This window comes from Xiphophorus hellerii, chromosome 18 (genome assembly GCF_003331165.1).
Source record: "Xiphophorus hellerii strain 12219 chromosome 18, Xiphophorus_hellerii-4.1, whole genome shotgun sequence".
NCBI classification, from domain to species: Eukaryota; Metazoa; Chordata; class Actinopteri; order Cyprinodontiformes; family Poeciliidae; genus Xiphophorus; species Xiphophorus hellerii.
The window spans coordinates 18,987,793-19,002,753 of NC_045689.1; the positions used below are offsets into that span (position 1 = coordinate 18,987,793).

The window sequence follows — 14,961 nt, forward strand, 5'->3', positions numbered from 1 at the left end:
CGAACAGAAGAAAAATTGTGAACGATGACGTTGATGTTCTGTGCTGTTTTAGAAATGTAGTCTGCCTCTGGTTTTAGCATTGGTGATGGAGGAAATGAACGGAGCCTTTCAATTTGCGTTGATGTTGAATTAACAATAACAGCCATCTCGTTCGGCTCGGTACTTCTGTCTCTGCAGTGGAGGATGATTGTTTACGGCACAGGCAATGTCTGGCAACCTTCATAGCATTGAGCTGGCGAATTACATATGTCACGGACAAATGTTAACAATTTAGCATTAGCGACATTAAAACGTCAACAGAATCTATGCCTCAAGGAAGCTATTGTTTCTCAATAGCCTAGAGTCCAGGCCCACTGTACGAAGCAAAGTTTAGTACAAGGGGCTGATTTTATACCTGGCTGGCTTAAGTGCTTCAATTTGTTGAAATTTAAACTTTTTTTTTTTTTTCCTTTTTTTTCTCCGAAGAGTTTTTGCGGCGCTAGTGGCTCGTATTTTTTGTACAGTAGGCAGACAGGAAGGAGGGTGAGGAGAGGGGGGAAGACATGCGGTAAAGGTCGTCGGGACCGGGAGTCGAACCCGCGACGTCCGCGTCGAGGACTAAGGCCTCCAAACGTGGGGCGTGCTAACCCCCTGCGCCACCACAGCACGCCCCTGAAATTTAAACTTAAAAAGTTCACAAGACAAAATACATCATGAAATAAAATAATTCTAATTTTTAAGTGATCTTGTTCAACGTTTTTAACATCTCAAACTGAACATTTCACTACATTCAAACAGTTTTTCTTTCGAAAAATTATTTCACAAGAAATAATTTGTCTCTTGAATTTCGTAAGAGAGGTTTTTCTTTTGCAATATCGTAAGCAACATTTAACTTGATTGTCATCTCAGCCTCGTGTGACAATGTATCTGCTGCTGCCTGCCGCTGAATGGCAGCGCTGAGAGGGTCACCTGGGCAGATGCGGCATTTCATGTGTTTTATAGATGTATTACGTTTGTTCAGTGAGAATGCATCAGAACCAGTCACAAATGCATTCTTGCCATCCATGATGTTCCCACACTCTTTACAGTATATGCGGTGCATTACAGTATCGGGTGTACTGCATCTTAGTCAGCGAAACTGGTCAAACTGTTGCCTTCATCAGGCCAAACTTGCAAGTACATGGACGTTTAGAGTGAGCATGTGTGAGTTTTAATTGCACGGACCACAAATAATTGTTTGTACACATTGATATATGCACTCAGATTAGTTACACTGTGTGCTCACACTGGTGGCACAACTAAAGCGACATAATTATCAGCAGTGCAATACACGGGGAAGTTCTGTTTTTGAGCAAAACTTTGGGATCTCAGTCGGAAAAGTGTGGGTGTTTTCCCCCACAAATGTGTTGCACATAACCTAACTTAGTTTGCTATAATTTTAAAGGTAGATAAGTTAGTTTATGATGGAAACTCACTCACAATAACCTGAGTATATCTGTAAGAGCACTGAACTAGAATCAACATTATGTCATCCAGAAAGTGCAAAGAGCTCAAATTTTCACCATCCTTATTTCTAAGAGAATCCTAGGTGAGAACTGATTCTAAAAACATAAACTATGTAAGGCTAGAATAGCTGACAATGAAGAAAATAAATATGAGTGAGCATAAAAGCCCAGGACTATCCAGTGTCAGAAATAAACATTTGTCAGTGTGTGATAGTGTTTAAATTGTCATCTCCTGTCTAATGTTTTCTCTACTAAAGCAGAGACCACAGTGTACAGGGACAGTGTCTCTTGGTGTCAGCTCTCTGATAAAACGCAGTTCCTATTTTCTTTGAATTGAGGAACTTCAAAACTGTTCATGCAATCAATTACAGTATGATTGGTCTTCAGCAGTCGTTGGCAAGTTACTCACAATCACCCGAGCATGCAAAGTCTAAAATTAATATTTTAGCACACAGCATCTTTGAACAGGAATTAGATATTTCACAAAAGCAGTTTGTTCAAGTTTTTAATCAGCCTACAGTTTTGTTCTTATTGTGTGGGTGTTGACTGTGAACCGCATTGAGAAGTGTTAGGAACTTTTCTAGTGGGTGAGAAAACCTAAACAACATATGTCAAATGCCTAGGCCTCTACCCTTCTTACTAACTGTCTGAATGTTTGCAGCCAGCCAATGTTTTTTTTCTTCTTTATATACTAAGCAAAAAGTCAAGACAAGAAGCATGTATCTCAATCTTTAGAAGATTAAAGAAAATAAAGCAATAAATTTAATCTCCTTCAAGAATGGACAAGATTTAATACTTGAGCATGTAAAGTTTTCAGTTTGTGATTACGGAGTCTTTAAAATTAAGCTTGGTTACCTTTATTGCCCAAAAGATTTTGTGGCTTTTGATTCCGGCTACCACCGACATTCTTAGCTGTCATTTAAACTCTGAAATATTTACTTGCTGCAGACTTACTGCATTATTTTTGATTCTATATATGCCCACTGTCACTGTAGGTCAATTAGGTCATTCACATGTCAATGTTGTAGCATCACATTCATCTCTCCTTTTTTTTAAATTTATATCTACAAACCATTTCATACTCTTGCATGTCACCAGTAGATGTCAGTTTTAATATGTGTAGTAAGATATTTGTATGAATAGTTGAGATAAATGTGAATTAAAAGGCTCAAATCCTACACGAATTTTAATTTAATTGTAAATTATTTAATAAAGATTTACTATTGCATCTTCTGCCCAGCCACTGCTCATCATAATCCCTATTTAGGTCAACCAACTGCTATAAAATATGACAGATTTGGAATGCCGGTCAAATAAAAAATAACTAAGCAACTTCCTAGTCAATGTGATTTATTGAAGCATATAAACACTACTATAAAATTGTTTTAAATCTCCAGTTGTTAAACCAAGTACAAAACAACCCCAAGGCAATCAGGAACTCAGAGATCTTTCACAGGAATCGCATAAAGCTCCTTTTTTTTCTTACGAAAAGTTAAAAAAATATTGGAAGAGCAAAATTACCAGCCACCATCCAGTCCACTGGTAGGTTGGTAACAAGTTGAAAGATTCAAACCTGATTAAGTGGTCAAAAGGTGTGACCCACAAGTGGACAAAAGTTTTGAAGCTAGGCATTTTATTTAACTTCAAAAGCAGACAGGTGTGAGAAACATTGTCATTTTTACTTGGGATGTCCTATATATTGGGGTTTGAGTTTGGTAAAACTGTGGCGTTTCTGACAAACTTCACAAGCTGTGAATGTTTCATCACAGCCTGCTGCAAGTATAAAACTGACTTGAGTTAGTTGTAGATCATAGTTTTTCAGTTTTGATTTGTTTCAAGAGCCTTAGAGCCATAAGTGTTGCAGTGACTCACATGGATTGCCAGATGCACTTACTGACTATTTTATTGGACATATCAATGTGTCAGGCAGAAATAAACTGTTGCAAGTCATTGAAATACCCTTTCTTCTCCACTGTGATGCCTGGTTTGAACCTCAGAACGTCATCTTTGCCATGGCTGGATGCAAGGAGTAGTCATAGCATGCTGCCATTTGGTGAGACGACTCAATATTTCTGTTAAAAACCAATTTAATATGTGTACTGAACAAAAGGGTCAATGAGTAGCATTTTAGCTAAATAAACAATCTAAAAACTTATATTTGCAAATAAGTAAGACAAAGGAAGAGGTGAGCAAATATTTTGTATACTATTTAACCAATCAACGATACACACTTCAAGCTCAACATTAACACACCATTACTGCTGTTTTGCAAACCGGAGGGAGTCAGAGAGAACAGTATGAACTCTTGATATTCTACCTTTATTTTCTTAACTTCCCAAAAGGAAAGAAATTTGGGTTTGCTATAGATTGCTTAAATATGTTCGGTATGTTAAAGTAGCTGTTGAACCTTTAACCAAACCAAACTGACTTTCATTTCTTAATCTCTTATTCAGTATTTTAAAACTTCCCCTTTTTTTTATTTTCGCATTTTTCAACTCTTCCCCACCTCTGTACGTCTCCCTCTCCCTCCCACATAGACCTGGCAATAAACAGACTCTCTGTACTGCCCTCACAATGGATCGTTCTGTTGCCTGGGATAGAGAACGAGACTGACAAGAAGGAGGGAGTCATGGTGGGGGTCCGCTGTTCGACTGGGCTCATGCTCTAAAACAAGCGCTAACCTAGTCATACTATGTGTGAGAGACAGGATTCCTATTAAATTGTGGTTCATGTCTCATATCCTTTTTAAAATTCTCAGAAAGAAAGACAACTGTGATGCTCTGTCTTCTGTTTCTCCATTTCAGTTACCTTATTACTGTACCAGTTCAGATACTATTTGCATTGGTGTTTTTTACATTCCAGTGACAAAGGAAAGAAGACTACACCTTGTGAATAAACCTGATCTTCATAACAAAAACTTTTACTTTCTTAAACTTTTTACCCTTTTCCTGCCTCCTTGCTATGTGTCTTTTAAGGCAGGTGTGTGAGAGTTTCAGTGTGGTTTTACCCAGCCACAATAACCCTTGACCTTGTTTCATTTTAACACACCACTGGAACTTTTTCATTATTATTTCTTACACTTTTAACCCTACGTATTTTCATAAGACTGTGAAAGGCAGATATAGGCTACATTCATAGATTTCAGTGGTTCTACGTGTATTTACATCACTTGGTTTAGATATACTATATAGAGCAGTGGTACTTATGAAAGATCTGTTGGCCACTACACATGCTAAGATTTAAAGATGTCTGGGGTAACCCAAAACATTTGACTAATACTGAACTTGCTCTTTATAAAACCTATACAAAAAATAATGTGTCTTATTATATTTACTATGCTTTATGTTCATACAAGGAGCATTTTCATCTTCAGACAATCAGTAACATATTTCTAGAAACAAACATAACATACAAAAAAACCTTCATGATTGTCAGCACAATAAAAGCATAGTAAATAATAAATGGGTCCTACGTCACTCAAAATTAAGTCAACTGCAGAAACATCAGAACATCACTTCACATTTGAAAGCTAAAACATACATCGACTGGCAATAGCATTTATGACTTTTGACATTTTCCATATTTTCTCACATTAAAACCTTAAGCATCAGTGTTTCAGGGGGACTATGTGACAGAGCAACACAAAATAGTGAATAATGTGGTTATCAATTTTTTTAGACAAGACAAGGCACGTCTTGATAGGTTTTCACAAGCTTCTTCCATGTTCAAGTGATAAATTGGAAAGTGCTGCTCTAAGAGATGATGGGATATGTTTTATAACCCAACTCTCAGTTGTACTTCTCCTTACAACAACTTTCTCTATGACCAGTCTGCTGTGTTCCTTGATTTTTATGTTTGTCCACAAACAAACCTATAAGGCCTCCTCAATTTAGCTGTGTTTGTACTGAGATTAAGTTATTCACAGGTTAATTAGGTAACTTCTAATGTTAGTTCTATACCAAAGATTGTTTTTAGGCATGGGTAAATAGAGTTAAATAGAAAAACACACAACACTTAATTAAAAGTATTTTACATTTTAAAACAATGCGTCATTTTTATTGTAGCAAATAAAATACAAGAAAAAATTGCTGTTGTAACGTGACAAAATGTACAGAAGTTGCAGATGCACGAAAACTTTGCAAAGCAAAGGTAAAACAAAGGTTTTATTCAGTCAGTCAGCTTCATCTGATCTTGTTTGCATTTGATTCGCTTTTAGTTTCAAAAGATTTTCTTTTGTAAAACTCTTTGGTAATCAAACATCACAAATTGATTCAAAATCAGGTGAATATTAGCTAGTGCAAAGCAAAATTTAACTTTAGCTTCAAGTTCCTGTACACGATGAACTGATTCATAAAATAAATACATTGAACTTCTCAGGATTGCTGTTACTTCTCGTTCTGTATCTTAACGAGTTATAGCACAGAGAATGCTGAAACAGAAACAAGAAGCAGAGCTTAAGTAGGTCTCTTGCTTTGTGTATCTTTCGTTTATAGTAAAAGACCTTTGTGCCTCTCATCACAATTATAGTGTTAGTTTGTATCTTAGTCTATAATTCTTTTTGATCAGCCTTCTACCGTTTCAGCTTGGAGAATACTCAGAAACATGCCACAACATCCTTTTACAGGTTTCTGATAAAAATCGAGAGAATGAAAAACCTTATCGGCCCATCTAACTATCATTTGTAGATGATTCAAGTGTGAACCTCAAAACCCAATTTCCCTAGAGACAACTACAGATAAAGGTCTGGCGGGTGAGGATCATTAAAGTTGAATAGCTCAACACAGCTTGTTTAAATAATTACCTCTCAGTGTGCAGTGTTAACATTATGCATTATTGCCACTTTTACAGCTAAATCTATAAGCAGCTGTTTTGAAAACAGGTGCAAAAATCCTCTTCTAAAATTAATTTCTGAGAAAATCTAATACTACTGCATCTAACCTTAAATCAAAAAGTAATGTTACTTTGATGATGTAACATGCAGCTTTTTTATTATTTATCAAATAATCAGATGAATAGTGCAAAATAGAAAAAAAATTGAAACAGGTGGATCTTTAACTAAACGTTTGACCGCTTTGAATGGGGAGATGACTCCCAGATCATAACTTTAACCTTAACAAACTAAGCAACTTCTAAAATTGTGCAACAGTAGAGATGACATAAACAGGAAATTAAAAAGTGGGTTAAGATAAAAGATTGATGCCTTCTAATAGATGTCTTCGACACGCATTGTGGGTTTAAAATGTGAGCAACATACTGGCTGAACTAAAACTGTTTGTGCAAATCTGGATTGCACAGAATTAGGAAAACATGCAACTGCAACGCCATTTGTTGAACTAAACCCACATTTTCCTCATTCTTCCTTTTCTCTTCTGTTATTCTGATAAACCCTATAGTCTAAGGCATGGCAGTCATTCTGTTCCCATCAATGCTGAGCTGCAGTAGTAAAAGATTTCCTGTACATAGTTGAAATACAGATAGAAAATAAAAATGCATTCCTCTAAAATGTGCCTTAGTTGATATGATTTACCGTAAATTTTGTTGACAAAAACATAAGATAAAATCAACTAAAATTTGATCAAAACTAAAATGACAAATGTAACTAAGCTTAGTAAAAAGCTATAAATTTATAAATTTAAAAAAAATTTAACTTAGCAGTCTAAAGTCTCACTTCCTTGAAGGAAGAAGTTGGAGCGGAAAATCAAAGACAAGTTGGCAATGAGAGTGATGAAGTTAAAAAGGACTGCAGGACAGAGTTCATGGAACAATGAGAGGATTAATATGTATCAATTGCTTTTTGCTATCAAAGTACACCAAGATTTTTATTAAGTTGCATTTTCAAAACTGCTTAAATCTTCTATTCCTACGGTTTAAAATCTTTTCCTTGATACCAGAGAAAGTACCAGATTGACAGGAGCTTTTATCACCCCGCCCTACCATTCTTCTTCCTTGCTTACAAGGAAATCAGCTGTTTGGAAAGCAACACGGAAAAGAAAAACGTTTCAAGCTACAAATGGCTTGTCTGTTTAGCAGCTGAACATAAGCTTTAACCATCTCGTATATGTGGCTCCCATATACTATATTTTGCCTTTTATAATTGCGTAAAACTGAGAATTTCTTTTAAATAAAATAGGTTTTTGCTCACTTTGACATTAAATTCAACCCACTACTTGTGACTAAAACATTAGTTATTCCTTGATTTTCAAATTATCCTTAGCTGAAATAAATGTATTGATAGTGATGAGCTGTTTGTGGCCAAGACAACTTAATAGCATTTATTCTCACGTCTTTTAGGATGCTGAACAATATCCACCTTATATATTTCTTTTTTATGAAAACAAATAGGCTATGTTGTATTTATTTTTATGTTTTTTTTATAAGACTTTTCATTATCAACCATTATCGTTTGGCTTGAGGATACATGTTAGAGGTAACTGTTATGAATTAGTTGCTCAATGACAATAAAAAAGCTGAAGTGTCATGAGCATATTAAACAGCTGACTCCGGTTTTAAACTGATCAACCATCAACAAATCTTAGCCACAAGTACCACAGCAGCATAAAACATTCACAAAGCCCATGTTTCACTTGTGCATTCTGGTATTTTTCAACCTCTACTCTGCATCTCTCAACAGTTATTTCTCCATGAACACCTTGGAAGTTCTGTTCATTGCAGGTGACTTTGCAGAGCCACTGCAGATTCCTGACTGGGAGCAGTTCTGGTGCTGCTGTAAATAACCGGTTGGGCAGTTCTGGGCATTCTCTATGTGGTTGGTAGTGTATTTTAATAAGCGATAAACCTGTTACGTCATGTTTACAGAGCCTTGACTAGCTAGAAATTCTTTGCATAGTTCAGCTCCTTCATCACTCTAAGTTCCAGTAATCAGCTTACCATTTTACTTCACGTTTCTACCAAGATGCTGTCCACAAGAAGAACTGCTACAGAATACAGGCACACACAAAGGACGTGACTCATGTACCCATCAACAGAGACACTGCTGCTTTCAGCCCACTTTCAATTAGGAGTGAATAGTGACTCACTCCTGCCAGTACAGAGACGCATCTGAACAATATCCTCTAGTGAACAACCTTGTGCGCGAACAAATGCTCTTGTCCTTCTCTTTTCAGGACGCCAGAAGATGTTTCTAACTCAACCCTACAGTCCAGCACCACAGACCTGTCAGCTGTTCACAAGAATAAATCCATTCTGAGTCTGACTTTGTTTGGCTTTGTGTGATGAGTGGGTACGTACAATTTACGCAGAACAATCTACATTTAACAGGTGTTTTCAAATAGTTGAGTTGGACAGGGTGATCTATTTCTCTGGAATTATCAATTTCTAAAATAAATTAGTGCTTGGAAAACAACTTTTGTTGTTATACAAAAACTAATCTTCTTGTTTTGCAAGAAGTACACACTAAACAACTAGAGTTCATTTTCTGGATAACACCGGGCTTACATATGAGAACACTGTACTCAGGAGACACTGTGCACAAATGGGCTCATTTTAACTCGTATCATTCTGTTATTAATCCGGACAGCAGGCTGCCTGTACGTTTCACCTCTCCCCTCATTATGGCGTGATTCAGAAAGAAGTAATCATGTGGATGATTGAGACAGAGGGATGCAGAATGAAAAATAGAGTAAAAAAAGAAAGATAAGAACATATTTTAAAGAGTAACAAGAAGTCAAGTCTTGAGCTCAACTCAACATATAATGGAGGAGGAAGCCATACAAAGAATTCATGTCCTAATACACCAAAACCTGCAGCACTGCATGATGGGTCTCTGAGGTTTGCACCTGTACAAACCGTGTGATAGTCATAGCCTTCCTTATCAACAGTTTTCAGTTACCGCAAATAAAAAAAGTCAGTGGGGTGATAATTCTGTTAGGTAGTTAACTTTACAAGTCTGTCATAAAATGATTCACTAGTTCATGTTTATTTTTATCTCAAGTGCAATAAACTTAAAAACTCATTATGCCTGGTTGTGTTTTTTTAAACAGCAGAATCATATCTAATGTGCTACACAGAAAATAGCATTATTAATATTGAGTGAGAAAATACTTTCTTCATTTCCTGTATGTCAAATACATCTCTACTCTTTTTTACATGTTGTCCTGTTGCAGCCACAAGCTTTTCTATTTTAGAGTTTTTCGTGACACACAAAAGTGGCACGTGTGGTGAAAAGGCAGAGTAAAAGACAAGGAATAGAGGTGCACAGATTTGTAAAGATTGTTTTTATGAGTAAAAACTTTTAAAATTGGGGGCTACATTTGTATTAAGCCTCTAACTCAATACTTTGTAGAATCACCTTTTCTGTGATTACAGCTGCTCTTTTTGGGTTTCTATCAGCTTTGCACATCTACACTGAAATGTCTGTACTTCTTTTTTAACAAGATAGTTCCAGGTAACTTGATGGAGAGTATACTGCAACTTCAAAGCCTTGGCCTGGATTGCTAATTGAATTTAGGCCTGAACTTTGACTGGGCCATTCTATCAAGTGCATGCTTTGACCTACAACAGTGGTTTTTGACTCTGTTCTGGAAGACCTGCTGTTCTGCATGTTTAGGTCTTTTCTACAGTCACAAAGCTGACTTAAATAAATAGGTGATTAACAAGCACTTGACAGCACACTGGGGAAACACACATCAGCAGGCTGTGTGCTCAGAATTTTGTGCAGCATCAATTTTTTTCAATTTTTTCAATCAATTTCACAGAAAGCATTTTGTGACTGCCACATGACTTGTGGTAAACAGCAAAAGAGATTTTTATTCACTTTCTTCTTCTTCCCACATTAGGATTTGAATTTGTCAACTTTTCTGTTGACAAATTTTCCAACTTGAGCTGTAGATCAATGCAGCTCCTCCAGAGTCATTATGGGTCTAGTTGCCAGTTGCCCGTCATGCCAATTGAGAGGGACAGACATGTCTTGTTATACTTTTTCCATCATCAGCTGATATACCTGGCCTGTGTGGTGTATTCTTTGGTCTTCATCTTCTAACAAATATCTGAGATTTTTACAGAACAGCTACATTTATACAGAAGTTAAACTACACGCATAATTTGACATCTAAAGGCAATTGGTTGCAGTCGAGTTTATGTTGAGGTGCCAGAGTAACCGCGCCTGAACATGCATGCACATCACATTTTTCAGATTTTTATTTGCAAATAAAAAAAAGTTTTGAAAACCATTTATCGTTTTCTTCAGTTTCACAATTATGCACTATGTGTTGGTATGTCACACAAAATTCACTCAAATTTGTGGTCAATGCAAAATATTCAACTGAGCTAGGGTGTCATGCAAAAATGTCTTGTGCTACATTGAGCCTCTTGAACTACAAAAAGCAGTTCACATATCTGAAAGAAACAGGATATAAAACAGCAGTTTCCACCGATCTAAAAATCATAACTGATAACAAATTCAGACAGTTTCACTCTTGATAAAGGCTCATTTATGTGAACTCGTGCTACATGTCGTGCGTGCTGGCCTAGCTTAAAAACAAAAAGCAGAAATGGGCTGATGGAGAGATCTTCAGAAGCATGCACTATGGGTTAGGGGCGATGGGGCTGCACTCTTGATTCAGAGCTGTAGATGAAAGCTTGGAAATAACAATCCATCTGCTTACACAAAACTCATGAATCATTATGAGTAATCCACCAGAACTTCTAACAGTAACCAGCCACAACTTCCATGCAATCAGATTGGGAATAATGAATTCCTCTGGGGATAAACAGTCCGGTCACACAGGCAGAGACATAATAGAGAGAAACTTGTTGCATCCAACAGCAAGCCGTGCCTCACAAGTCACCATGAAGTCAATAAACGCTGATTATTGTTTCCTCTTCTTCGTTCATAAGGAGACATCAAAAAGCAGAACTGTACTCGGATGATAAAATGATTTGTGACTTTTCTGCCAAGCTAACTCGGCGTAAAGTTTCCACATAACAGCTCAAAACACCGGTCAGTGGCACAGAGTAACCTAGACAACCCGTTTATTTTTAACAGGAAACTACTCCGCTGTTAACTGGACTCTGGAAGGGTTGTTTTTTTTTTATCTATAAACTTTTTATATCACTAAAACAAAAAATAGACGTATGAAATGGTTTTATCAACTTACCTTTTTAAGCATTAACAGGTGTCCCACTTGGCGAATTTATTCTGTTCTTTTGTCCCCGAAATGGGCTCAGCGGCCACGACTGCAGTCCCGAACAGCTCCTAACATTTTTCTCACGGCGGAGCAGCAGCTCAGGCGACAACTCACTGTCTTCTGACGGCAAGCTGCAAACACGGAAACATTCCACTTCCGGGTAGACCTTTCAGAATAAGTGTACAGTATTTTATTTTGAAGGTCTAGAACTTTACTTTTTAGACTTTTCCAGTACATTTCTAGCTAACTAGTGACCAATTTATGCAGGAAAAAAGTACACAATTTCCGTAAGTCCGTCATGTGATTCCGAGGAACGATTGGACGGCCCAGTGTGCTGTTATGCTGTCATCTTTTACTAGAAGTACATGTTCAGGTAACTATGCTAACTGGAAAGTCCCAAACACAACTATTTATAGCGAGACTACCATTTCGTACAATTGCAATCAAGTAAGAATTCACTCATTTATATAGTAAAATCAACCCAAAAATTAGGCCTAAAAGTACTGTTTACATGTAAATATACTGTTTTATATATACTAAAATAATATATCAAAAAAATTGTTTTTCTACAGTCAGAAAGAACTTAACCAGTTTTAAGTTACCACCAAAATTATTGCTATTAGCTGCAAGTTAATGAGAAGGATACATATTTTTTACTTTAATCAAATTTAGAAGTTTACATGCAAGTTTGCAGTACTCAGTAGAATTGCCTTTTAAACTATATAACAGGATAACAGGGATAAAAAAAATTTGGTATCATTCACAAGCTATAGTTTGTTCAACTTTTACCCACTCTCCCTCCTGTCTGACATGAAATGTTTAAATGGTGGAATTGTATTATTAATTTCAATAAGAGTGAACAAATTACATAAAATTATAACAAAATGTTCCTCGTGTCCTATTTAGATAAATGAACAACATCCTATGTATTTTACTGTAAGACCCACCCAATAACACAGCTTGCAGTTTCCCGTTTTAGTTTAGTGTTTTTTTGTTTATTTTTCTGTGGTTAAAAGTCAAGTTAATTATTTTCCATTTTAGGCAGTCACACCATAAAAAAAATGTGTGACTTGGACATTTTTAACTTTAGATTTGTGTGTGTATTTTGTTTATCACATATATTGCAAGGTCAGGGTAATATAGGTCAAATATAGGTCAGAGCGAACACACTGTGTTTATAGTGTGTTCGCTCTACTTTTACCCCATGAAGTGCCCCAGAAGGTCCTTTTGGATTTATATTCAAGAAATGTGCCAGATATGGGGGAAATGTTTTAACAGAGGGAATTTACTTTGGATTTTAATTTTAATCCAATCTATTTCACGTCAGCATTGCTAACAGGATGTACGTGCTATGCACACCAGAGCTGAAACCTACAGCACTTTTCAAGTCTTAATATTTGAACTTTTCGAAAACATTTTATTTTTTTACAATTTTCCATGGTACTCCCAAAATCTTCAATGTATTTTATGTTGTGTATGTGGCTGATCAACACAAAGTTGCGGAATACAGTTTTTAGATGCAAAATACAAATGCATGCACAGATTTTCTGATTTTCTTCATAAAAACATTTCAAAATCATGTAAAATCTTTCTTCCAATTGACAATTTTTTTGCTACTTAGTGTTAAAAAACATGAAGACATTAATATTTTTTGCCAAGGACTATAATAAAGACGTCGTATGACTATAGCCAATTTGTTACTTGTTGTAGAGTCCCAGTGAAACCAGAAGAGGGCAACCACTTACCATCTACACTGACTCAAGAACCACCGGGGTGGTTTGTACCAGAACGATCATTAAATTATTGCGGATTCTTTTTACTTCATTAAATGGGAGGACAATTAGCAAGACAATAGAAACCTTTGCAATAAGTTTGACGTAATTATTTTTGTCACTGTGAAAAAATTGTTCAAAGTCTTGTCACTCACACTTCACCCATATTGTGATTCTCTGTTATTTGCTCCCCTCCCCACGTCACAATCAGGGACTCTCAGTCAGGAGTCGTACAAGATTTATTCCCCTCCAGGCTGAATGAACTACACATCTACTCTGCGACAAGTCCGTGACTTGGCAGCGTGTTAGTCATTTCATCTCAGACCTACAGGGAAAAGGACAAAGGTGGAGCTGGAGCAGAAGCTTGTGGTTAGGGGTAGAGGGGGTGGGGGAGAAAACAGGTGGCAAAAAGTGAGCTGCAGAATTGGGAGAGTAATGCAGAAGACTGACAATGAATAAAAAAAAGCATGAAAACACTAGACAAGCACAAGTTGCAATGCAAGAGCACATAGAGTCTTAATGGGGCTAAGATAGAACAGGGAGAACAAATGGTTGAGATTAGGAATATGGAGAAAAAGAGCAGAGTGGGAGTGGAGAAGGCTGAGCGCTTGAAAAGATGGAGAAAGAAAGAGAAGATGAGGAGCAGAGTGAGGGGTGAACACGAGAGATGTCAGGAGAGGGAGTGGGAGAAGACACAAGGAGGTGGGGTGGCGATGAGTCATCACTAGGCTATCATCCCCGGTGGGCCGGGTAGCTGTGGGGGTGGTAGTGTGACACATACAGATCCACAGAGGGTTTTCTGGCCAGCATGCTGCTTCTATGTCTCCTCCCGCTGCGGAGGCGGGTGGAAGACAATACGGGGATACCACTGAGACACGACAGAGCAAAGCTGTGCAGTTGCAAACCATTCTTTCGTCCTTCTGACACACACACACACACACATATGAACATTACAATGGCAGAGCGGGAGGCCTCTGCCATTGAGCAATAATAGCAGCAGTGTTGAGCTTGAGATCTTTTTGAATTTCTTGCATACACTTCCCTTCATCATTCATACTTTATAAGGCAGTGCATATGCAGAGGAGACTGGTGTAAAAATGTGGAAGCAAACAGAGAGGAAGAGATGCAAAAAATCATGGCCAAGCCACCACATAAACAGGCAACTGCTGTGTTCCTCTCACTTCCTGAGCTATTTTAATAGAGAATCAGATCGGAACGGTTTCTGTTCAGTGTGCCTGCATGCCTGCTGTTATGAGCAGCAGCAAGGCATGCTGCAATAAGAAACAACCCAAGTATAGATCACACAAGATCTCGTCATTATGTCTTGCTCTTTGGTGCCGAGTCGATCTTGGCGTTGCTATGTCAACAGATTGGGGGGGATTCCTAACACTGATGTAGGCCACTGCACACACACGCAGTGAATCCGTAGGTGCATGCAATCAAACGAACACACGTGCACATCGTCTCCCATTGTGAGTACAAACAGTTCACCAGTCACAGCTGCATGTAATTGTGTTTGTCTGTTCTGATCAGGGCACTGCACTTTCAAAAAACCTGCAT

At 37.4% G+C, this 14,961-nt stretch overlaps 1 protein-coding gene across 3 annotated transcripts in view; it reads right to left on the reverse strand.

Annotated features, from left to right (window-relative positions):
• Positions 1-11,730, reverse strand: part of arap1 (ArfGAP with RhoGAP domain, ankyrin repeat and PH domain 1) — a 73,018-nt gene extending 61,288 nt beyond the window's left edge. For all 3 annotated transcript variants that reach the window (XM_032590896.1, XM_032590895.1, XM_032590894.1), the window contains exon 1: positions 11,600-11,730. The gene's annotated coding sequence lies outside the window, so the exon portion shown is untranslated. The remainder of the gene's footprint in view (positions 1-11,599) is intronic.
• Positions 11,731-14,961: the final 3,231 nt, after the last annotated feature.